The sequence below is a fragment of the Rhipicephalus microplus genome, chromosome 2 (assembly GCF_043290135.1).
Source record: "Rhipicephalus microplus isolate Deutch F79 chromosome 2, USDA_Rmic, whole genome shotgun sequence".
In the NCBI taxonomy this organism is placed as follows: Eukaryota; Metazoa; Arthropoda; class Arachnida; order Ixodida; family Ixodidae; genus Rhipicephalus; species Rhipicephalus microplus.
The window spans coordinates 95,483,078-95,509,330 of record NC_134701.1 but is presented as its reverse complement, the minus strand read 5'-3'; the positions used below and the strand labels follow the sequence as shown (position 1 = coordinate 95,509,330).

Below are 26,253 nucleotides of genomic sequence, written 5' to 3'. Positions count from 1 at the left end.
AGTTACCTTCCATAGCACCGACTTTCTCACGCTTCCTGCGTTGTGAAACCCCCACCCTGCTGTCAATATTGAATTCGGGTTATGCTACACTATACAACAAAATCGACTGCGCATTAAGCGACTGCACCTGTTTGTTTAAGTGCTAGTGCACATAAGTGATGCTTTTATTCGTAAGTGTAAGCTTGTGGTGCATCTCATTAAATGTATCCAAAATTACTGTTCTAATACTAAAAAAACGCGAGAAGTACACTATCAACTGTCGTTAAGAAGAACGATTAAATTTTATTCAATTCACTGAGGATGAGTCAAGTGAACAGAGAAACCACAGACGGGTGAAAGGATAATATATGAAACTTAATATATGCCTTTGCAGGTGACCTACCTACTTCGATGATCTGATTTATTGTTTATTCAAAGCTACAAACACAGACGCTAATCAAAACAACCCACTCCGTGCAAGAACAACGCATTGAAAATATTGTTCACGGCTTTAAATATTGTTACAAAACAGCCGCTAAACACGGCTGCATGAAAGAGGAGGACGAAGTGGGTTTTTCCGTTGGATGCTGGTCTGACACCATCTTGCTCGTCGGGTTCTCTGCGCTGTAAATAGCTCATTAAACAAGTTACTCACAACATTATTGGTGGAGGTGAACGACCTCCGTACCTCGATGGAGACGCGCAGCGGTCGCACCATCGGCGACCTTTCGACTGCTTCGACTGCTGGTACTTCCTCTACGCCGCCCTCATCAGTCCAAGCCACCACCTACGTCACACTACCGCACCTCCGGGATCCCGGCACTTTCTCCGGTGATGGTACGATCGATCTCGACACTTGGCTGAAGCGGTACGAGCGCGTCAGTGCTACTCACCGATGGGATCCCACGCTCATGCTCCCCAACGTGCTTTTATACCTGGACGGCACTCCCCGAACATGGTTTGAAAGCCACGAAACCGACATAACGAGCTGGGATCTCTTCAAAGAAAAGATACGTGACCTGTTTGGCGATTCATCTGGTCGTCAGCTCGCTGCGAAGAAGACTCTTTCCACACGGGCCCAGTTTTCTACCGAATCATACGTCTCTTACATTCTTGACGTCTTGGCCCTTTGTTCCAAGGCCGACCAGTCCATGTCGGAAGGCGAAAAGGTTAACCACGTCTTGAAAGGCATTGCTGACGATGCTTTCAACCTGCTGCTTTTTAACAACGTCTCGAGCATCGACACAATCCTTAAAGAATGCCGACGTCTCGAACAAGCTAAAGCCCGCCGCGTAGCCCAAAGCATCGTGCGCCTTCCGAACACAGCTTCCACTTCTTCGTGTGACGACGCCTTCCACTAGGCCCCTCGATGTGACAACCTTACGCGCATCATTCGTCGAGAGGTCGAGGCAGCACAACCGGTAGCCACGCCATTACCGACGCCTGCGCCTTCCCCGACCACGATCTCTTTAATACAAGCGGTCGTTCGTCAAGAGCTATCGAATGTCCGCCTACATCCTGTTCCTACCGTATACTCTGCTGAGCCTTCTTATCGTACCCTTTCTGCTCCTCGCATACAACGCAATCCGTCCGAATGGCATACTCTTGATGACAGGCCCATATGTTTTAACTGTCGACGCGTTGGTCATATCGCTCGTCACTGCCGCAGCCGCTGGGCTCCACCGTCCCATTATGCACCTCAGTATCACACCACTTCTGCTCGCCAGGCGTTTCCACCACTTTCTCCATCAACGCCGACCACATTTTCCACTCCTACAGCACCTATGAGCAGACCTCGCTACGACCGGTCACCGTCCCCTGCTCGTCGTCAGTCCCGGTCACCCCCACAACGCCGTGCTGCCTCCCCGACCTATTCGCAGCATCTCCGACCGGAAAACTAGGCCGTGCAGCTTCTGGAGGTGGAGCTGCGTTGACGACCTTCGTAAGAAATCGTCGATTAACATTAACATCGAACCGGAACCTTTTGGACGTTACTGTCGACAATGTTCTTGTCAGTGCATTGATAGATACTGGCGCGCATGTGTCCATTATGAGTGCTAACCTTCGCCGCCGACTTAGAAAAGTTGTCACGCCCGCCCTCAACCGAGCTGTACGAGTCGCCGATGGAGGAACTGCCGCAATTCTTGGCATGTGCTCTGCGCGAGTGTCTATTGGGGAGAGAAGCACTGTTGTTCTTTTCGCCGTTATCGAACATTGCCCTCATGACCTCATACTCGGTATGGATTTTCTAGCCACGCCCTCTGCCCTCATAGACTGTTCAGCTGGCTCTCTCCATCTCGATTTACCCCTCTTTTCCGACCCGACCAGCCCACCGCAAACCAGCCTCTGCTGCATTGATTTCACGCGTCTCCCTCCCAACTCTGTCACACATGTCGACTTATCCTCCACGCCTCCAGTACCTGATGGTGATTACATGGTGACCCCTATTCCTGCAGTGATGCTTACGCATGGGGTTGCTGTGCCGCATATGATTCTGACGATTAAGAGAAACCTCTCCTTCTTTCCACTGGTCAACTTTTCACTCACCACCCAAGTTCTGCCACAGGGTATCTCCCTGGCCAAAATTACTGCTCTCCAAGATGACCATGTCGAGCCCTTCAGAGTTGACGATTGCTGCAGCTCAGTCAGTGGTTCCACTCCATCACGTTCTTGGGGCGCCGACATCGAGCGAATGGTGTCATGGGACCTCACGTCTGAGCAAGCTGCAGCACTTTGCCACGTTGTTGAGGGCTATCGTAGCATTTTAGACTTTGCCAGCAACTCTTTGGGCCAAACGACCACTGTCACCCATCGCAATAATACTGGCCATGCAACCCCCATTCACCGACGCCCCTACCGTGTGTCAGCGTCGGAGCGTGCACTATTACAACATGAAGTCCGCAAAATGCTTGCGAAAAACATTATCGAGCCTTCATGCAGCCCTTGGGCTTCTCCAGTCGTCCTTGTTAAAAAGAAAGATGGAACATGGCGCTTTTGTGTCGATTAACGTCACCTTAACAAAATTACCAAAAAAGACGTTTATCCTTTACCTCGCATCGACGACGCCCTCGACTGCCTGTACGGTGCCACCTATTTTTCAACTATTGACCTTCGATCAGGGTACTGGCAGATAGCCGTCGACGAGATGGACCACGAGAAGACCGCATTCATCGTTCCTGATAGTCTTTATCAGTTTAAGGTGATGCTCTTTGGACTCTGCAATGCACCAGCCACATTTGAAAGAATGATGGACTCATTGCTCCAAGGGCTGAAATGGTCCACCTGCTTGTGTTACCTTGTCGATGTTATTGTCTTTTCGCCCACATTCGACTCGCATCTTGATCGTTTGTGAGCTATTCTGGACGTTTTTCGTCGAGCCGGACTCCAGCTTAACGCCTCCAAGTGCCGCTTCGCTCGTCGTCAAATTTCCGTGCTCGGTCACCTTGTCGATGCTCAAGGCGTGCGTCCAGACCCAGAGAAAATTCGCGCAGTCACGAACTTTCCCGTTCTGAAGACCACAAAGGATGTCCGCAGTTTTGTGGGGTTGTGCTAATATTTCAGACGCTTTGTTAAGGACTTTGCGACTATTGCACGCCCACTCACAGACCTCTTGAAGAAAGACGCCTCGTTTACCTGGGGCCTTGACCAAGCGTCATAGTTTTCGCAACTTACGACATTGCTTACAACGCCACCAATCTTGGCTCACTTTGATCCCTTAGCCCCAACCGAGGTTCACACGGACGCCAGTGGACACGGCATAGGAGCTGTGCTATTGCAGCAACAACGCGGACACAACCGTGTTATAGCCTACGCAAGTCGACTGCTATCTCCAGCCGAGCGCAACTATTCCATCACGGAGCGCGAGTGCCTCGCCCTTGTATGGGCAGTCGCCAAGTTTCGCCCATACCTGTACGGGCGCTCATTCCGTGTTGTCACGGATCATCACGCGCTCTGCTGGCTAGCCTCCCTGAAGGACCCCACGGGACGTCTCGCTCGTTGGGCTCTACGCCTTCAAGAGTACACGTTCTCTGTAATGTACAAAACAGGGCGATTACATCAGGATGCGGATTGTTTATCCCGCTACCCTGTTGACGAAGCAACCGATACTGACGCTATCACGGACGTTTTTTCCGTATCGCAGCTGTTAAACATTGGCGAAGAGCAACGTCGGGATGCTTCTTTACGAGCCATCATTGACAAACTGGAGTCAACGCCTCGCGACCCGTCCCTACGAATGTTTTTGGTTAAAGACGGGATCCTATATCGCCGCAGCCTTCATTCCTTCGGATCAGACTTACTTCCTGTCATCCCAGCGCACCTGCGTTCCACTGTCCTGCATCAACTTCATGACGCTCCCATGACGGGCCATTTGGGCGTTTCTCGCACATACGATCGGGTACGACGTCGGTTTTTTTGGCCTGGACTTGCCCGCTCTGTTCGACGCTATGTCGCCGCTTGTGAGCCCTGTCAGCGTCGCAAAACGCCGTCTGCCCTCCCAGCCGGCTACCTTTAGCCGATCGACGTTCCCAACGAGCCTTTCTTCCGAGTTGATCTTGACCTGTTGGGCCCTTTTCCACTCTCTACAGCCGGAAATAAATGGATTGCTGTTGCCACGGACTACGAGACGTGGTACGCAATCACACGAGCACTCCCGATTAGCTGCGCTACCGACTTTGCGGACTTTCTGCTGTACGACATAATATTAGTGCACGGTGCTCCCCGTCAACTTCTCACCGACCGTGGCCGCACGTTCTTATCAGCTGTCGTTCATGAAATCCTGAGGTCTTGTCATACCAAGCACAAATTTACTACTTCGTACCATCCCCAGTCAAATGGCCTCACGGAGCGCCTTAACAGGACCCTAACCGATATGCTTGCCAAATACGTTGCGCCAGACCACCATGATTGGGACATTCATTTACCGTATGTGACGTTCACCTACAACTCATCTCGTCACAACACTGCGGGATATTCGCCCTTCTATCTACTATATGGCTGGGACCCAACTCTACCTTTAGACACGTTACTACCTGCGGCCACTGAATATGCTGGTGAAGACATTGCCCACTCCGACCACGCGCGCCAAGTCGCCCGTAACCGTCTACAGGCTTCACAGGCGCGCCAACAACAGCGCTACAATTCTCACCATAGGGACGTGCACTTTTCTCCAGGTTCTCTCGTGCTCCTTTGGTCACCTACTCGGCGTGTGGGACTGCCGAAAAAACTGTTGTCGCCCTAAACTGGACCATTCCGTATCGTTCGCCAAGTGACAGACGTCACGTACGAGATTGTTCCAACCGATCCAACAAAGTCATCGTCAGCTCTGAGTGACACCGTTCACGTGACTCGGCTAAAGCCCCATTACCCCCCTTCGACATCCTCTGCGTAAATTTAGCACCGGGACGGTGCTTCTACCGCCAGGGGTTATGATACATAACTGCCGCTAAACACGGCTGCGTGAAAGAGGAGGACGAAGTGGGTTTTTCCGTTGGATGCTGGTCTGACGCCATCTTGCTCGTCGGGTTCTCTGCGCTGTAAATAGCTCATTAAACAAGTTACTCGTAACAATATTATACACGTCACTCTTTTTGAAATAACCGCGTGGATTTCTTTAAAGAACATGGGAATTGACTTTTATAAAAGTGATCATGAGTCAATAAATGATGAGAACGTACAGCATATATATCCGCCTATTCACAAAAGGTTGGTTGATCTTGCTCAAACTCCCCCCCCCCCCAAAAAAAATGCAGGGCAGCTCCTACATGCGGTACGAAAACTGAGCTAGCAGCAGAGTTGGTGCTTCCCTCCCTCTTACCCTTATTTTCCCATGTCTCTCTTTTTATGTTCTCGGTCTTTTTACCCTAACTTCTCTATCTTTCATTCTTACCTATCTTTGTCCTTCTCACTTTTCATTTCAATCACTTTTTTCTTGACTGTCTCTTTGCTTCCCTCCTTTTATTTGTTTTCTTAAATATATGGCTCATACCCGCTGAGACGGATAGGCCAAGAAAGCGTAGTGTACTTTTACTGTGAGAATTAAAGCTATGTGTAAGAATTCAGTGATTGATATGTGGGGTTTAACGTCCCAAAACCACATCAATATGAGAGATGCCGTAGTGGAGGGCTCCGGAAATTTAGACCACCTGAGTCTCTTTAACCTGCACCAAAATATGGGTACCCAGCCCTGAGCACTTCCGCCTCCATCAAAAATGCAGCTGCCGCAGCCGGGATTCGATCACGTGACCTGCGGGTAAGCCATTAGACCACCGCGATGGGGCCAGCCATGTGTAAGAATGAATTTGTAATAATATACAAGTAATGCAAGGAAATCCAAAGAAAAAGAGAGGAAAAAGAGCGAACAATATAACAGTCAATTTGACAGATTTTGGGATTTCAGGTGTTGAAATAACGACACAGCTGCGTTTTCTTCAGCTAACCTTCAGAATGTATGTTGAAACACTTTTTCATGATAAATAATATTTATTTTTTCAGGAAATACATTGGGATACGTTTGGATTCCTAAATAAAATCGCAAACGCCATTTAAAGAATCCCGGTGGAAATGTCCTGAAATTAAGGCATCAAAGCTCAGTATAGTTTCCACCGTCAATCTAACCCCTATTTTTAGAAAGGGAATAACTAAATGTCTTTTTCAAAGTCTACCATATCTGCGATGAGATAGAAGATAATGTTCAATTCATATTGATTTCTCTGCAGAATGCTCAGAGGGTTGGTATTACTTGACCAGCTCGGTGTAAATATAGGTTTAGAGGGGGGACACGACATCCCAAATCTTGTTTTCAAACTTCAAATATCCCTTAGCGAAGAAATGTTTTCTCCTAGAATTCATTTCTCTCCCTTTCTGTAATCGTCTCCACCAAAAGAGGTATTGCGTCCCACGCTGGAGAAATTGGCGATTGTGTTTCGGTAGGGAAGGCGGAGATGAAGACGACGATGACGATGAAGAAGGGGGAACGCGTATTGGTTCATAACGGCGATTATTTGTGTGTGACACCAAGGAGCCACAGCAATCTACAAGGGCTACAAGAAGTGAGAATATGACTGTTGATAATCCCACCTTGCTCTTTGTACGAAAACACCAGAATACAGATTGAACGGAGCGTTGCCCAAACCTGGGAAAATATTTCCACTGGTTTTTAATGTGACGCACCTACATGCGAGTATGCACGCAGATCTTGCTTAACGTGCCATTCGAAAACCTTTTGGGCGCGTTTCAGCTGATGGGCCGACATGTCGCCTTCCCGCAGTGCTTTATTACGAAGTTCCTGAACTAGAAGCATACATGAAATGGGCTCAAAATAATGCATTTTGAGATTCTGTCCTATGCATATGCCGCTACATCATTTTAAGAGGGCACTGCACAGATAGTCCAAGCATGTAGGGCTATAGTGAATTGGAGTCGCTGAATGAATGAATGAATGAATGAATGAATTATAGAATGAATGAAGGCCAAACCCAATAAATGCAAAAATACACGTGACGGTGGCGAGCGACGAAACGTAGATCGTCTTCGTGCGATCAGTCGCTAGCGCAGGCAAACCTCATTCACGCGACGGCTTCGGCGAGCGAACTTCACTGTTGCTTGCATGAGGCAGTCTACTCGCACCAAGAAAGCCACGTAGTGAGCGGTATGCAATTTAAAAATAAGATATATTGTTGTGTTATGGAACGGAAAGTGTTTATTATTGCCTTGCAGCATTTTTTTAAGTGCACGTGCATAAACATTACGTTATTTTTTCGTTGTGCACGCGTGACTCGGGCGGAGAGGTGAGGGAAAGGAGGTGGCGATTTCGCGGCACATGAAGAGAACCGGCAGTACGTCTGTCATGTACGTCCTATTCCGGTGCTTTCAGCACAGCACTCCCGGGCAATGGTCGACGGTATCCAAATCTGGTGAACCGAGTTATCGCGCGAAAACTACCTCGCGACACGTCTCGCGAACGCCCCGTTTCGTCGCTTGTAGCATCGCTCGTCGCTGCCGCGTGCATTTTCGCGTTTACGAGGTTTGGCCTTGAAGAACAGCGTTTGTCAGAATGAAAACACTGCTGGACGTAGAGGGGTTTCGGAGGTCAGATCTGCGCGCGGCGTAAAGCTCCGTTACTTCCACGACTCGGCTAAGGAGGTCCCAAGACTGAGTTGATCCAATTGGCAATTCAGCGTTTGTCCTGCGTCACCTGGTTTTGTCCAGTCATTTTGCGTGCTGTATGCAATCCTGGAATGACGGCGTTTCGAAGACCAGACTCGAAGGTATACACTACTCAACACTTGTAAGCCGCAGCAGTGGATTGTTGCTATAAAGCACTCTGCCAGAAAAGCAGCCGAAGTCGCGAAATTTATTGCGTGTAACCTATGCGGGAGTGACGTTGTTGCAATAGCATGGGTCGTGTCAGCGTTTACGTTAATAGGATCTCCAACTGTCCGTTTTCGCCTACAGCAGAGATGGTCGCGGTACTATACAGACATCCAAGAATACAAGAACATGTGGAGCCCGTTATAGAACGTGACATACAGGGCATCGATCTCTAGAAGTCTTTGACAACAAGAAGTTATGCACCTGCAGAAAACTTCGTTTCAAAAATAGCCAGCCATCGAGCCAGGTTCACAAATCAAAGACCCAGAATTTCTGAACTCGTTATTCCACATTCATAAATGTTAGCGAGCTATGCTTGTATCTCATCTATGTTTGAAGTGTCATACTAGTTTTAGCGCGTCTAGTGGGCACGAACAAATGTTCACGACGTGATAGAGGTCATAGCGCAAGCCGTTTTTATCGTATGCATTATAATAAGAACTGAGATAAGCTTCACAGCTTCTTATAGCGGTACCATCATGCACATCCTGTTGAATGATTTTCGATGACAATCTCCACTACATGTATAAGCTGTTTTTTATACGACCACTTTTCTCACTGAAACTCGAGCGGGGCAGCTGGGATTCCACTGAAACCTCAACTCCAGTGAGGCAGCTGCAATTTCACTTAAGCCTTAAGTGACTTGGAATTCGTCAGCCAGGGCTGACTGTTTGCGACAGCTGCCACCGCGGAGATCGCAAAAGGTACCGACATTTTTATCAATACTTTCATCTTTGACGCCAACTTGATTTTTAGCGAGCACTGCTGGTAGGGCCACTCTGAAGTTTGTACGTTCACAAAAAAATTGGTAAGAAGATCAACGCTCCCTCGACTAGCCTTAGGTCTCACTGGTTACCCCGCATAGCGCCCGCTACACCGCGGCCATTTACCTTCTGGCACACGGTCTCATGAATTAGCCATAGTTGTAGCATGTTATTCGGAAAATTAGTTTAAATCTTAGTGTTTTGCTCCTCTAGCAGTTAGGCAGGGTAGAGTGATCAGTCCAGCACTCCGTTTGCGGTTGCGATCTGGCTGTCCTAGTAAACGACAAGCCACTCTGCTCCTGTGCTCACATATAATCCAGTATATCAGGGGTCTAAAACTCGTTCATATTTGAAAATATTGTTAAAGCACAATAAAAAAAACAGACAGACAGAAAAGGCTGACAAAGACAGTCTCAAACTCGTCTTTGGCAGCATTCAAAGAATATTGTCCCTCACGGGCCAGGTCAGAGAAGAAGGTGAAAGCGGGTGAAGGGGGGTTCATCCACGTTGTCAGCAAACGTTATCACCGAAAAATAAAAAACAAAAAACCCTTTCCCATGTCTCATATAGGGACCATGTCTGATGAAGATTCGAGGCCAGAATTACGTCCAACAACATGTATGCTGACCTCGAAAATACGTAAAATCTGAACGCCGATTCTGAAACGCTGTTTTCGTTTCACAGGTAAGTTTCAACGGCGGCGGACCACATGGGGTGCCTGACAAAAGGAACACTTCAGAGCAGTCGTGCCCATGCAAGTCACATACACAATAATAAGAAAATAAAAGAAAATGTGGGATGCGCGGTCCACGCAGGCCGCAAGCGCGAGGCTCACGGGCCTCGTGTCTGAAACCCCTGCAGTACCTCATTCGGAAACGGAAGCGTTACGCAGTTTCCCAAGCAGGAAAATGCACCACGTGTTTTAAACTCTGTCTTGAACTTTGTCTTCACCGCGGCACTTTTTGATTCACCATACGCAGCACATTAAGAAAATGAGGAACCAATTAAAGCATTAATTGTTAGCGTTTGACACACCGAAACCATGATACAATTTCGGGAGGAGGCGTATAGTGGAGGGTTTCGGACATTTAGACCATCTGTTGATCTTCAACTCTTACCTAAGTATATGAACACGGGCGTCTAGCATTTCACCTGCATCAAAAATGCAGGTAAAAAAATGCACGTTTTATGGTCCTTGACTGCTGACCTTCGGGTCAGCGGTGAAGAACCATGAAAAACTGCACCATTGTGTCCAGTGATGGAAAAAAGAATTTGAATGTCCCATCACATGCATAAATATTTACAGGAGCTTCAAACCGCATGATGCGTGGATTCGCTCAGCTTTAGGAGATGTGCATGTAATGGCATGCACATCTCCTAATTATTAATTACTATTCCTAATTACGAAGTACTAATTAGTTAGTAGGAAAAGGCGCGGGGTTGGGTATGGCTGCCTGATTTGTCACTGAGCCCGTCGGGCGAGTCGTACGCTGTGAAACGAGAGGAAGAGATATTAGTCCCGTGACGAAATTGACTGTCGCGTCAGCCGAATTTTTGGCCATTTTCCAGCACGTTTCATAGATACGTGTCACGCTACCCACTCACATATGTTATGTTCGCAAGATCGGCGGAGCAGCCTTCACCGACTTCTCAACCCTTTCATGGCGCCCAGGCTAAGGTCAGCCGCCGAGATTGCAACCAACAATGAGAACGCCTGACAATGAGGGCTTGCGTGAACAGCTACTTACTATATTACGTAAAGAGGAAGATTACAGTGAGCATGCGCAAACAATTGCGAACAATTCGTCAAAGGAAGTTTCCCCAGGAGAACTAGCAAACCATGGTAACTGGCCATGCATTGAACTAGAGTTCCTGGGGGAAAATACAAGAAAAACACAAAGAAGGAGGAAAACGGCTCTACAGGCCTGGCTACGATAACCAGTATTTCTTTAAGAGTCGAACATTTTCCCAGCAATTTTATCACTTTCGTGATACTCATTTAGATAACTCACAGTAGATGCGTTGTGAAAAGCCACGGAACAGAGGTTTATTATGATGAAAAAGCTGAGAGGCCAGCCTGAATCAATTTTCTGACCTGCTAATCAGCGTTGGGTAAAAGGGTCGTAAAAAAGTGTGCGTGTAATTCGAAGAGGAACTGTGACGATTTCCCTCAATAATACTGATCAACAGCTGAGCCACACAGCTGCAAAAAAAAACTTTTTTGTCACGATGATTCTCTGGGGAATGTAGTATTTCCACCTGCAAATTATTTATCCCAAGTAAACATAGATGTATACAGTGTGCATAATAGTTTTGTCGCTAGAAAAGAAAGTCAACACTAAGGGACCACCATGTCTTAAGTCTCCTATGGTCTGTGTTATAATCCCTGGCTTGCGTGCACCAAGAATGTGGAATTATGCGTTAAAATTTTACATCTTTCGTGCTTTAGCCATTGAGAGATTGTGCTTACAAATATATTCTATGTTAAAAAATAATTTGCATTATGCTTGTCTCTCCATTCGTAATGTTGAAGCAAATGGCCATGTTTACACTGAGAATGGGCTTTTTCCGAATTTTTATGTACATCTGCCGAATCTCTGCATGTTGTCTCCGGCACATGCGCACACAAATACTTGCACGCACAAGTCGATGTCCACACGCCAACACAAACTCTAGTGCAAAGCATTTGACATATTCATACACAAATAATAAAGAAGGTATAAAGCACGGAGATAAAATCAACGGCTGTTAATGTATGATGCACAAAACAAAGCTTAAAGATGACTACAATATCCCCAGGTATCCGAACATGTGCATGACAAACTTGTATGCTTATCCACATATGTACCCCAGGTGGCTCTGAAATAGGCGCTGCGTAGTTATGTATGCGCAAATGCCGGCGAACCAACTCGGGCTCTGAAAGTCGGATCGAACCATGAGAATGAGAGTGAATATTTCGGTGATATTGAGTGCGACTGAGTGCGGTTGAAGAAAATTGTCGTCTGTGGCAGTCTCAGTTAATCCTGCTTAAGAACGTTTTGGTGAGCCGGAATCCGAGCGAGTCCAAAGCGCGAGATAGAATTACTAATTCAGTATGAATGAGCTTTAATGTTTTGGGGAGTGCTAGGGTTCTATCTACCCATATTCGCCCTTACTATCATCCTCATCTGGATTAACGTTGTACTTTAAAGCGTTTTCATTCATATAATACTTCAATATTTATTAATGAGAGGCGAGAATCGCCTAAGGAAGCATCTTGACCCCTGCCCCTTCCCCTATTTTTTTGCAAAAACGACATTATTGCGTTCTCTCATAACTCGTACTAGAAGGTAGTGTATAGAAAGGCGCCAAGAAGAGTACTGATTGCGTGATATATTGGTTTGAGTGGTGAGTGCAGGTGAGTAAAGTTTTGATCAGTTTGAGCGCGAGTGATTCCGGCTATTGCAAATTTTGTGAATGCGCGTTTGAGCGAGTCTGCCTCGGGAAAAAAATATTGAATCTGAGTCCGAGTGAGCCCCAATCGCAACATACATTTCATGACTCAGTGTGCGTGAGCTCCAGATTCTTTTGCCGACGTATATATACGAATTGTGCGCGACCGTGTGAAGGGTTCGTTGTGCTCGTTTGCAACTTATTGAGCCAAAGCAATAAGCGCATGCACTATGGAGAATAAACTACAGTAAGCTATTGATTGAAGATTGATATGTAGGGTTTAGCGTTCCAAAATCACCATATGATTATGAGAGACACCGTAGTGGCGGCTCTGGAAATTTAGACCACCTGGGGTTCTTTAACGTGCACCCAAATCTGAGCACACGGGCCTACAACATTTGCGCCTCCATCGAAAATGCAGCCGCCACAGCCGGGATTCAATCCCGCGACTTGCGGGTGAGCAGCCGAGTACCATAGCCACTAGACCACCGCGGCGGGGTGGCAGTAAGTTATATGGTTGGGCCTGAGGCTGAAAATGTTTTGTGATGTTAAAAAAATGAGCATGCAAAAACAAATTTACGAGTGTTGGGTTTACGTCACTGCCTGTTTCAGAGAATGAAACGCGTACTTACACTTTAGCAGGCGCGTCGTTTCATGCTGGGCCACTATTATATAAATAGTGGGGCTGCTTTGAAGGAATATGGAGTTGTGAACGTTTATATTGCACTGGAGTTTCCTCCACCCTAAAAATTCGGGCGTGAACGTGAACCTCGCAAAAAAGACAGTGAAGCTGCGCCTTGAATTGGACTCTTTTCCTTTATGACGAAGATAAGAAGGCAAATACCATAAAGACGAGTTCTAGCTAGGTGCCAACGCTGCCCTTTATCTCAGCGACGAAAGAATGCCGACAGCCCACAGGCTGACGTATGGTGCGTGGCGCGAAAGACCGAGCAGAGGCCGCTATGTTACACAATATTCGTGAGCCTTCGTCGAGGTAGCTTACTTCTCCACTGCCAAACGAGACAACGTCATCGAGCCCAGTCATTGGTAATGACGTGATATAGACGTAGGAGTGCTAAAGTGCACCATTTTAATTGTTGGGGTTTAAAGTCCCAAAACCACCATATGATAATGAGAGACGCCGTAGTGGAGGGCTCCGGAAATATCGATCAGCTGATGTTCTCTAACATGCATTGACAAGGCACAGCACATGATTCTCAACTAATTCGCCTCTACCAAAATGTGACCTTGGCGCCTCGGCAGAGATAGAATGTGCGACATTCGGGTCACCAGCAAATCCCTGTATGCCCACTGATCAAGGGTGGCGGAATGTTACCATTATGCTTCATAGCAGGGAATAGCGCAGACACAAGGGACAAGAAAGACTGACGGGACTTAGTGCTGGCTACCACCACGAGCATTTATTTAGTAGGTGCACAAATATGCGCGTCCTTCTGGAAACGGTAATAACAAAATAAAGGGGGGGGGGCGGAGATGGCCCAACGCATCCGTCCCAAGTAATTCATGAGGGTGGGGGGGCTTTCCCCCTTCTTTTTGTTATTTTAGTTTCCAAAGGAGCCTGTACATTTGAGCACCTACGAAATAAATGCTCATGTTGCTAGCGAGAGAGAGAGAGCGAGAGAAAAATAAAAAAATGCAGCCAGTGGCAAGTCTTGTAAGTCTCTCTTGCCCCGTGTGTCTGCGCTGTTCCCTGCTACGAAGTCAACAAGCTTAAGTTTATACCCATTTAAAATACCATAGTGCGTTCTTCTGAGACTTCAAGGCGAAAGTGCTACAACCCGTTATACATTTTTCTAAGACAATTCGAAGGCGAAATACATAGTATTTTTGCTTCGATTCGTTCTACGCCAATCGAATTATATTTGACCTCCGCCACTGCGAAAGATTACAGGACCCGACCCTGGATGTGAGACACTGCAGGGAGGCTGCACCTCGCACGGTTTTGCGCAACCTCCTTGGCCGGCTCATTTTTGAGCGAGGAATGATGGCGTGCTACGACGTCATAATGTCACGGAGTTATGTGCCATAATAACGACGACACATATTTCCATAAATTGAGGCTTCATTGATGTCATGTAACGGTGAGGTCATGCCCATTTTGGTACGCCAACTGCACACACGCATTCACTAGAGTACTGTGCAACTTTTGACCGACTTTTTATAGGATCATTTTTGCACCAGTCGCGTTAGAGTCAATGCTTGTCTCGCAATACGTCGTCAGGTCTCGCCAGATATCTAAAACTTCCCTACTCGTAAGACGTGTAAAGTTGATGCGTTAATAAGCTGTAGGCACCATTGCTGTGAAGCTGGTACGAGCTAGTGGACTGCATACGCGATGTGCGTAAGAAAGGTAAATTGGCTGTTTTCAATCACACACGATGATGAATAATGAGACTGAAATAAAAAAATACCAGCGATGAGAGAGAAAAAAAAGAAAAACACACAGCATATCTACGGAGTGGGCAAAGTGTCCGTCCGTCCGTTAAATGTACGAAATCATCAACTGTGCGAAAACCACTGCCCCCATCTAGTGATAATTCCAAGGACATATACACAGAACGCTATCTATAGAGCGATTCATAAACTAGAGGTGGCTACGTCCTCCTCCTCCTTCTGCTGCTACTACTACTACAGGGAAGGGAACGACCACAGCCTAAGGAGCTTCGCCTTTAAAACGTTGTCATCAAAATTTAAGGATAGAATACGCAAGGTAGAATGCAGTAGCGCACGACAAATAAAAAATCATTTCACCAATTAATACGGAATGACGAAATGTCAAGGTTTGCGACTGGGAAACTCCCAAGTCGCAAATATTTTCCAGAGTAGTCAGCAAAGTTAAGGGGTGCGAGCGTATTCGTTCAGCCGAATATTGCTATCTTTATTACCTGGCGTTTCACGTCCCAGAACCACGCTATCACTACCAGAGACGCGGTTGTGGGGGGCTCCGGAGATTTCGACCATCTCGTGTTCTTTAGCGTGCGCTGACATCACACAGTACACCATTATCCTGCTCAAATGCGAATTGCCGCTCGATACACCAGTAGCACAAGCTAACATCTGACAGGACTTCAGTCGCGCCGATAATGAAGGCTGCTACGTTTCCCTCCGCACTTTCTTCAGCATCGCCTGCGACCTTGACCGCCTAAGGTCTGGCAGATCGAGACGTCACCTTGCGCTCTCCCCTTTTGGCTCGCACACCCTCGGGGAGAGAGTGAAGGGTGCGTTGCACTTACCCACTTTCACCGGAAGCCTAGACGGGCTGCCGCTTACGTCAAGGATGCGAGCGACGGCCAAGGTTCGACGCAACTTCCGCCGTCTACTGAATCTGGGTCAAGCGCGCGATCGAAGATCAATCAAGCCTCTCACGACTTAAAGAGACGGAGATGGCACTGCGCCTTATGAAAACATAACCAATGACTTGGGAATGACCTCTAGTGCACTATAACTGAGCATTTGAAACGCAGCGTTGTCACGTGTTAAGCCAATGCAATCCTAGCAACTATAAATTGCGTGTGATTTATAAAAGGCGGGACGAATTTCTCTTTCTCTTTTTTGTGTCCGCGTATTCAATAGTGTTGGCTTACAGATGTCAGCTGTGCGTCTTCATGAAACATATGCAGTGCATTTTCATATCTCACGATATTTATCTATATCTCAAACCCTTTGCGCCGCGTTTCAGTGTAGTAAATGCAGTCGAACGCAATGGGTTACTTCTCGCCTTCTGTTCTGTGCACAGTCACAACATCTACCCGCTTTAAACAGGAAGCGCGTAAGGGACAACTAGCAAATGGTAACAGATCTGCGTTGGCTCATTGTCATTACCATAAATCATCTAGTTTGATGCTTCCGGTCCCTCATCCACACAGCTGGCGCCTTAAACTAGCTATAACATCACTTGTTTTCATTAATAATTTATTGTTTAAAGGAATAATTGACATCAATTATTTATGCGACTCCGTCATGAAGCTTGTACACGACGATGTTGTTCTCGAGGACCGAGCAATACTGCATGAAAGGTGTTCGGTCATTGAGGGCGGAGCACCTTTGGCGGGATTTCCTCCACTATTGAAGCAATGAAAGCAACGCATGGCCCGTGACTGAAAAAGGTTCGGAGAGCTGTGTGGCGTTATAGCTGTGCGATAAAAGTGAAAAAAAAAAGATGAAAAATCCAACGTAATTTAGCGACAAAACCTTCGTACAAAGGTGTGAACATCGCGAGATTCACCTTCACGTGCTCACACAACGCAGTTGCATAAGCACAGACGCGGGAACACGAAAAAAGGCGGTTGTGAGTGCAGTTGGTTGAGAAAAGAAAACAAATAAGAGGACCGAATAAAACAAAGAATAGAGTAGAGCCCCTGCTGCTGTCGTAATCATGCACTACTTCCAAAAGCCAGCTGCTAAATATACAACACAGTTAGGCAACTTAGCCTCAGGCACTAGCGACCGCGGGGAAATTTAAAGTATCCAAGCGTATGCACGCTCACCGTCAGGCCAACAGCTGCACCGCAGGCACAATTTTAACTTCTCAGAGGTTCTGGCAAACTAAATACGAGATATCAATTGAAAAATATATGAATAGGAAGCATTTTGCCTTGCCTCCGTGATTTAAATTGTGCCTTTCGGACAGCGAAGGTGCTCTTAGTCGAGATTTTCGTGTCTGGGATCCGTCGTAGTGCAGGCGGGCATCGTAAAGTGAGTTCGTACTATAGGAAATGGGTAATTCCCATTACTCCTGACTGGTCAACTAAAAACGAAGGCAACGGTTAGTCCAACAAATGGGTACGTGCCACAGATATTTGTGCGGCCTATCAGAATACTATCAAAATCATAGAGGCGTGCGTAGCACAGAAATTTGGTAAATCCACGCACGAAGTGCAATTTGGTAAATCCACGCACGAATTGCAGTAACAAGGAAGAAAGCAACAGTTAGCCAAACAAATGGTGCACGCGTTACTATAGTCGCAGCACTGCTGCGTTATCATAAGTGGTTTATAAGAAGTGATGCCTATACTATATCACCGCAGAACTTTAAGGAAGAGTGTTTAAGAAAAAGCAGTGAGAAAACATATCTGAAATGTTTGAAAAAGTTATGAATACGATATCCGGGTGAACAGAAGGCCACCACCAGCTTCGCTGTTTCATCAATGTCCACGAAGCGAATCTGCTTGAGTCGTACACATTTCAGACTGCTCAGTCTTGTCTGTCGCTATGATAAGCTTCGCAAGCCGAAGCGTTCTCTTTGATTTGCTCGTTATTTAATACGTACCACTGCGACACGGAAATTACAAGGCATAAGAGACCTAAGCGCGGTTACACAAGCGTGCCTACATTGGCATTCCTTTCTAAAGAGAGTGATGAGGCAATAGTTGGCGTTGTCAACAAAAGTCGGACCTCTGAGTACCTCGAGTTTTTCGCGCAGCAGCTTTACTGCTAACGAGTAGGTTTCACACCAGCTTTAGGGAATTCTCACCAGGCCTGGGCATCCTGAAATAATTGTATGGTCGTCCCACAATGTGAATCCCACAAACACCGTGGCTGTTTTCTGACATACTTTGCAAGCGAAGCCACATTCAAAACTGCCAGACATGAACGTCTGAAGTATCGTGCACAAAAATAGTTCCAATGTGCGAAGTAAGAAATTTAGTGCTGCTTTACCAACCACAGTTAGCCGCAACACATTTAGCATACCCTTTGTTGGCTGAAACTTACCTTCGCGTAAATTCAGGTTTCGCATCTGCGCTCTTTTCTTTATTACTATAACTATATTTTATTATTTGTACCCTTACATTATCTCTGAAGAAAATGAGGGCTATCCTCTTGATAACACAACTTTTCTCGCATTGATCCCACGCTCTTTTTTGTTTTTGTTTTACTTGGTGCTAATAGACTGCAGGACAATGATGTGGTGTAATTTTTGGGCACATTATCAGTGGCAATATTCCGGGTCTACATGGTGCAAATCTCATGGCTTAGTGGGGAGTGTTGCCAGCGTGCTCAATTCTCATGTTATCAGAATCACCCCCCCTCCCCCGCTTATTGTAGTGGTACTTGGTAAAGAACACTTCGCAGAAAAAAAAAGATCTGAGGCATTTTTAACAGCAGTTCTCGTATCAATACGATGCTCTAAACCATTTAATCAGGAAAGTTAATCCCATTAGCCTACTTTCGGAATAACCCCATGCGAATGAAAGCGTAAGGAAACTGAGTTTTATGGAATGTGTAAGTGATGTAAGGCTCTACATTTGACGAAGCCTGAATAGCTTATTAAGAACAGCACAAAAGCGTAAAAGTGGCGAACATGACCTACCTTGAGGCGATTTTGTAAGGTATCTTAAAAGGGACTAAAATATTTCAATTTCGGAGATAATGTCTCTTCACTGAGATTTTATTTTTTTTCTATTCCGAACACTTCATGCATTTCAACGACAGCAGACCCAATTAGCTGGCAGTCTTGTGTACGGTTCACCCAATTTAAAATGCCAAACAAAGAGCCCGCATTACATTTGCTAGAACGTCTCCGCACTAGTTATGCTCACTCATGTAGATTAAGGACTCCGTTTTTTTTTTAATTTTAAACAATAGGTCTCCTCCCTCGGATATTGACCCTAATGCTTTGACAGTTAAGCTTTGTCTGCGCAAGCGTCACTTCCACACACAGTTGTCATACTACATACTGTACTGTACTGTACTGTACTGTACTACATACTGTTACTACATACTTATTGCATTTAGGTGCGCAAAAAAATGATTCTCATGTGAAGCTGCACAGCCATATCGTCGTAATTGATTACGCACGCAAGTAAAGCGTGATGGTATCCTGCGAATAGCTTCACCAAAACTTGGAAACAATGCAACCACGACAGCTAGTTGTTCTACGTTACAAGATGTCAGGTGATGTTCTGAAACGTGAAAAGTGCCAAAATATAAGAAGACTTCAGGATTTTGATTGGTACGAAGCGTGCTGAAAGACAAGGCGCATAAAACATACGCAGCTGCTGACATAATATTGGTAGAGAACACAGAAGATTAGCTAAAAGAGGTTTAGAATTTGTATCTATCAGTCGTTCTGCAAGAGCATGCGCAATAAAACGAACGTCTACGTAAGCGCCAGTAAACAACGCATCGCGATCCTGTCGAAACAAACCCTAGAGCATTATAAAATTCGTTACCGCAACCATAATGAATAACTCAATAAAACAGTTTCTGCCAGGACATGAAACATTGAAAAGAGAGAAAGGGACATTTGGTACTTTTTTATGTAGTAGTAACTTACCGTGTCAACAGCGTCTAACGCTATTGGCGTGTATTCCCACCAACCAGCAAAATAAAGTATCTTGGGCCGTGTATATTGCAATTATACAGCAGCCCGACAGGAACGTTCTTTTCAGATACACAGCACTTGATTGATATCTGGGACTTAACGTCCCAAAACCACCATATGATTATGAGAGACGCCGTAGTGGAGGGCTCCGGAAATTTCGACCACCTGGGGTTCTTTAACGTGCACCCAAATCTGAGCACACGAGCCTACAACATTTCCGCCTCCATCGGAACTGCAGCCGCCGCAGCTGGGATTCGAACCCGCGACCTGCGGGTCAGCAGTCGAGCACCTTAGCCACTAGACCACCGCGGCGGGGCAGATACAAAGCACTGTTTGCCATCATCACTGCACGGTCTTGTTAAGATATGCCACCTACGGTAATTCGAGAACTCGAAAAAATCGCGCAACCAGCACAGTTATGTCTACGACATCCCCGAATGCGAGCTTCGATAGTATTCCACTACACATGATGACGAAAAAAAGATTGCTGCCTAACACAGTGCGAATCGGGGTTCTCGAGTGAGCCGCAGGCGCTCATGCGCGGCACAACGTGAAAGCCTGACAGAGAAACCCGACGGCTGCTCACCTGTACTCAGGTGGTGTGGGCGTCGTGGGTCTCCAAGGGCCGCTGCAGCCGCCGAACGCCGGGAGGCAGTTCTGCGCGCTGCTCTGGTAGCAAACCGCACTGGCGAAACGCCTAGTTAGTGAGCGGGGCAACGCGATGAAAGGTAAACGAATGCGGTATTTAAGCAAGCCGCAGCTGCCAACGTGGCGCGGCAGTCGGTGACGACAATGAATAGTAGAGGTAGCTGTAGTAGTAGAATCAAGTAGTAGAAGTAGTAAGTGACGAAAACAGTTGGGTTACTTGGTTCTGATGCGTTTTCCGTGACATATATTTAATAGCATGAAAAACATAACGGGAGTCCAGCACTCCTCTTGTTCGAAATTTTGTTCCGGTAATGTTTTGGAGCTGGTATAGTGATAGTCCCCTTTAAGCGCCACAGATGAACAAATTAGCCATAGTAACGTACGTGTGTCATATATTGCCACCAACACGTAGTGGGTCGATTACAAGAGAACTGTCGAAGTGAAGTTCAAAAAACAACATAAGAACTGTATGATAACCCGATAGCGTTAAACTGCTGTCGCATCGCAGAAATTCCGGTTTCGGCGTCGTTCACGTACTGTGAACAGAAAACCAGTGTTTCTCGTGAACATCGAAAAAGATCCAAAGAGATAAAAAATGGCGCCCGCATCTTCTCACAGGGAAAACTCGAGTAAATGCATCGCAGAGTGGTCGGGGTATAGCATCAATGTTGCGTAATTGGGTAGAGTTTGCTAATGCTTGAATGTTATTTCGTCTTTATTTTTCTTATTTATTGAATGAAGGAGGAGCGTTGGCTTCAACGTCAAGCGAAAGCGAAGTAAAGATGCCCTTTTCCGAATTCCGAACGCGCGATCCAGTGCCTACCATGGGGTGGCCAGCGAATGGTCGTGCAGCGCCGGTTGATTTTTTAAAGAGGACAGTCTTTCTTGGGGACCTTCCACGCAAAAACTTTGGTGTGTCTGTACATTTGTCTATGTGTTTAGAAAAAAATTATTTTTACAAACGTCAATAACACTCAACAGAACATTTCCTTCTTAGACATACTTTAACGACGTTGATAAAACAGACGTCAATTAAATGAACATAGATATGAGATGATGTTGAAAGAACAGGTACATTCGATGGTTCACACAACCACAACAATAAAAAATATTTCAAGGTAAACATGAGACACAAAGAAAACATAAATACGTGCAATTTGCATATTTACATGCTGGCATGCCATTTCTGCCGGCGCATCGACACATCAGAATACCAATACCAGGTCAGCTGAAAGACAAGTTTCACTCGTCCGTCACAGACCGACACAAAAGGGCTATACCAGTGCCGAAGCAATTCCTCTTCACCGAGGAAGAAGAGCTCCTCCGACAAAACAGACAGCAGCTCCGAGTACAATCGCTCTAGGATCGGGTAGAGCGCGAGGCGGCGGCGGCCCGCTGCAACCGCCTCGTAGCGGTTGCGCCAGAGGCAGAAAGAGCCGGCAACAATGAGAAGACAAGCGAAGCGGCCTCGCGGACAACGCCCAGAAGAAACGAAGCGATTTACTCTGAGACGGCGAAATCCGGCATGTACGGCTCTCCAAAAAAAAAAAAAACGCGAGCAATGACACAATGCCTCAGCAAATGCTGATTTGTTTCCCGAAGGGAGCAGTTCAGACATGTTGTGGACTGGACCATTCTCCACCTTTCGAGGCGGTCGAGAGTGGGAAGCGCACCCCAACCCACGCGCCACATAAAGTTCCGGAGGTGTCCAGGCAGAAAAGAAGCCGTTAACGTGCTCCAAGACACCCATCTAGAGCGAGCACGGCGGGTTGGCGAGACCAACGGAAGCAACAAAGCAGCAGTTGTCTCTACTATGTGGTTGTTTAAAACATCTATGCCAGGACAGCTCGACTTGACATGGCGAAAAAATGCAACAGTTGTTGCATAAAAAGCAAGAAGTGTTATTGACTGCGGCCCCCTGTTAAGGTGTGCATTAGGCATCAAATGCCGAAGGTGAGTACCCAGAAAGTAATATGCAAGCGTTCGTGCGGGAGACTCCTCCCCTTGCACTAGGCGCAAGAGGAAGCGCAGTGCCAGCAGCCGACTGCGCATGGACACTGAAGGGAAAGCAAATCCTCCCTGAGAACGCTGCTGTCCCAGTGCCGCACGAGAGACCAACTTAGTGCCGCCTGACTAAAAAAAGGAACACAAAGCAGACTGCAGTGATTGCGTGATACGTAAAGATGGTTGCCCGACGTGAGAAAGGTACCAAATTCAACCGCAAAGTACAGCCTGCGCAAGGTACCTCCGCCCAGGAAGCGGGAAGTCAAAATCCCGTGCTTCCTGAATTTTCAGTCTTACTTCTTCGAGAGCGTTTAACCAAACAGATTCGCAAATGCCACAGTGGTTGTATAAAATACCTAAAATACGAAGGGACGTGACCAGTTGAATAGGAAAACCAGTGCTAAGCCCGGAGCTTCGAGAGCCAATGAAGAAAAACCGGGATTTCGAGATGTTCAGCGCTGCACCTGAAATGTCGCCATACAGGGAAAATACACGCAGGCAGCGTGAAAGGCTATCTTCATCTGAAAGGTACAAGGTTACATCATCAGCCAAAGCTGTGACTTTCACGACACTGCTACCATGAAGCGCAAGACCCCGGACATGCCCCGCCGCGGTGGCCTAGTGGCTAAGGTACTCGGCTGCTGACCCACAGGTCACGGGATTGAATCCCGGCTGCGGCGGCTGCATTTCTGATGGAGGCGGAAATGTTATAGGCCCGTGTGCTCAGATTTGGGTGCACGTCAAAGAACCCCATGTGGTCTAAATTTCCGGAGCCCTTCACTACAGCGTCTCTCATAATAACATAGTGGTATTGGAACGTTAAACTCCACATATCAATCAAGACCCCGAACATGTGAATCCGCGTCAAGAGCACGCAAATATTTCTCAAGGCTGAGGACAAGTAGCACAGGAGACAATGGACATATCTGACGGACCCCATGTGTTATGGAAAAGGCAGCACTTCCCCAGCCATCCAGAACTAGTCTGCTTTTCAGACCAGTGTAGGTATTTCTAATCATTTCCACAAACAAATAAGAAAAGCCGAAGGCTGTGAGCACATTAAAGATAAACGCGTGCTCTAGTCGGTCAAATGCTTTTTCCTGGTCCAAAGACACAAGGATACCACGCGCAGATCGGAACAGAGTATAGGTTATGATATCACGTGTGGTAAATGACAAGTTGTGTATTTCTCGCCGAAGCACTGATAAAGTCTGGGGATGACCCACCAGGGTGTTCAAGAGACCCCTCAAACGTTGAACGGCTACCGCCGCAAATATCTTATAGTCCATGTTGAGGAGCGTGATATGTCTCCAATCTTCAGGAGTAACAGAGGAAGCATCACCCTTTGGAATAAGCACAATGCGTCCCTCTCGAAAACTGGATGGAAAGACACCGTCCTCGTAGCATCGTGAGATAACCGCGGTAAAGGTAGCACCAATCTCATTCCAAAATGTCAAGCAAAACTGAACAGGAAAAACACCTGGCCCAGGGGCCGTTCCACGTTTCATAGATTTCAGTGCCATTTTCACCTCTTCAGCTGACGGAGCAATGTTCAGGCAATCCGAAGCTTTTTGAAAAATACGCGGCAAACTTCTAAGCATTGGCGGTGTTTCATCACAGTTAGTCCGCATGGCCGAACACGACATTGCTTCAAAATGCGCCAAGAAAACAGATCTATCACGCGTAGGAAGCGGCTGCGCAGGTGGTATCTGTGCTGTTATAGAGGCAGATGGCTGTGATTGCCGAAAAAACGAATGTATCGCGTAGCGAATTGATTGATTGATATGTGGGGTTTAACGTCCCAAAACCACTATATGATTATGAGAGACGCCGTAGTGGAGGGCTCTGGAAATTTAGACCACCTGGGGTTCTTTAACGTGTACCCAAATCTGAGCACACGGGCCTACAACATTTCCGCCTCCATCGGAAATGCAGCCGCCGCAGCCGGGATTCGAACCCGCGCCCTGCGGGTCAGCTGCCGAGTACCTTAGCCACTAGACCACCGCGGCGGGGCCTCGCGTAGCGAAGCATCTCGGGATGTGCACATGGGTTGTGTCTACAGCGCCATGCTGCTGCCGCCAGGGACGAAGCAGCAGAGAAGCGCTGAAAGCGTTCACGCAATTCACGCTGCCAAGCTCGCATCAGAGGAGAAGGCGTTTCGGCGCGCGAAGCAATGCGTAACTTCATCGCAGTATAAGCAAGCTCTTCAGAAGCGCGTCGACGAAGCGAACGCCCCTTTACTGCGCAGTGCAGGCGCCACTGCGTTTTAAGCGCATCCCAATCTTCAGGACCAGACGCCGTGAGTAACACATGTATGTCGCGCGACAAATCTGATCTTGAGCGCACGTCCTGCAGGACGCGAACATCAAGACGCCATGGCTTTCCCGAAAAAAAATGGAACTTCGAGCTTCAAGACAATAGGCCGATGATCAGATACGTACACAGGAGAAGGTGGGAAGGGCGGAACGCATAAATCGGAGACAAACGCCTCTAATACACGTGGTATATAAGCCCGATCGGGCCTGCTGGAGAATCGTCCACGTCGCCATGTCCAAACAAAGGTATTTCCGTGCACTACATTCTGCGCATCCAGTAATGAAAAGTTGTGGACAAGGCGTCGCAGCTCCCGTGAATTCCAAGCAGACCAACCCCAGCCGGAACCTTGTACATCGGTTCGCGTATTTAGAACGCAGTTGAAGTCACCAATCAGAATGGCATCATGACCATCAAGAAAAAACACATCCAGGTCTCTAAAAAAGTCATTAGACTGTCCAGCTTGTGATGGCCCATACACACACAGTATCCTTAATCTGAAAGAAAAGTAGCTACAGTCTAAAGCCAAAACTCTGCACGCACCATCGTAAAAAGCATGATGATCCCGTAATAGAGCCCGATTAAAAATAAATATACCTACTCCCGTAAAACTAGATGTATCGAAAGAGAAATAACAATCTAGGTTGAACTTTCCTTTAAAAGCAAGCACGTCGAATCGCGAGAAGAAATTTGTTTCCTGGAGGCACAAAACATCACGAAACATCACGATTTGCAGCACAGGCGACACTAATCACTTCAGCCTGCTTTGCCGGAGTGCAAAAACCCTGAACGTTCAATGAAATAATATGTAGTGTAGTAGCCATCATGAAAAGTAAAAACTAACCTGGACGCATAGTTCTAGACGATGTCCTGGAAAGTGTCCAGGGACGCTTACTCAACCAAATCACAACGCACTGTTCGACCTTCCAGAAGAAGGTCGAGGTTTTTTGGACCTTGGGATTTAACACGGCCATCACTGCGTTTATCGGAGCAAGAGCTGGAAGTGTGTCCTCGCTTGGTTTCACGTGGAGCTCCCATGTCGACGTCAAAATCACCAAGGCTAGACAGTCCAATGCTTCTATCTAGTCCCAGGCTGAAGCCGTCTTCTGAAGACGTGTCCTGTGGAGGTAGGGACTGAGCCGCCGGAAAGCTTGGATCTACATTCTTGAATCTGGCTGCACTGTCCAGGTCTCGGCAGGCCGGTGTAGGCACCCTTTGCGTGGGCGATTTTTTACGTGTACGATGCAATGTCGAAGTGGTCGGAGCGACAGCAACAGAAGAGGCTGTGGTATTTTCGGCACTGTTTTCCGAAATAACAGGGGTCGTAGGGTCAACTCCAATAACAGCAGCCTGAGAACTGGGGTCATTTGTGCACTGAACATCAAGTGGCGTCAGAGA

General features: G+C 46.9%; 1 protein-coding gene across 1 annotated transcript in view; it reads right to left on the bottom strand.

Moving 5' to 3' along the window:
• LOC119182086 (putative D-lactate dehydrogenase, mitochondrial) overlaps nt 1-20,612 on the bottom strand; it is a 51,114-nt gene extending 30,502 nt beyond the window's left edge. Inside the window, exon 1 of the mRNA XM_075886679.1 lies at nt 20,477-20,612. The gene's annotated coding sequence lies outside the window, so the exon portion shown is untranslated. The remainder of the gene's footprint in view (nt 1-20,476) is intronic.
• Between the last annotated feature and the right edge of the window lie 5,641 nt (nt 20,613-26,253).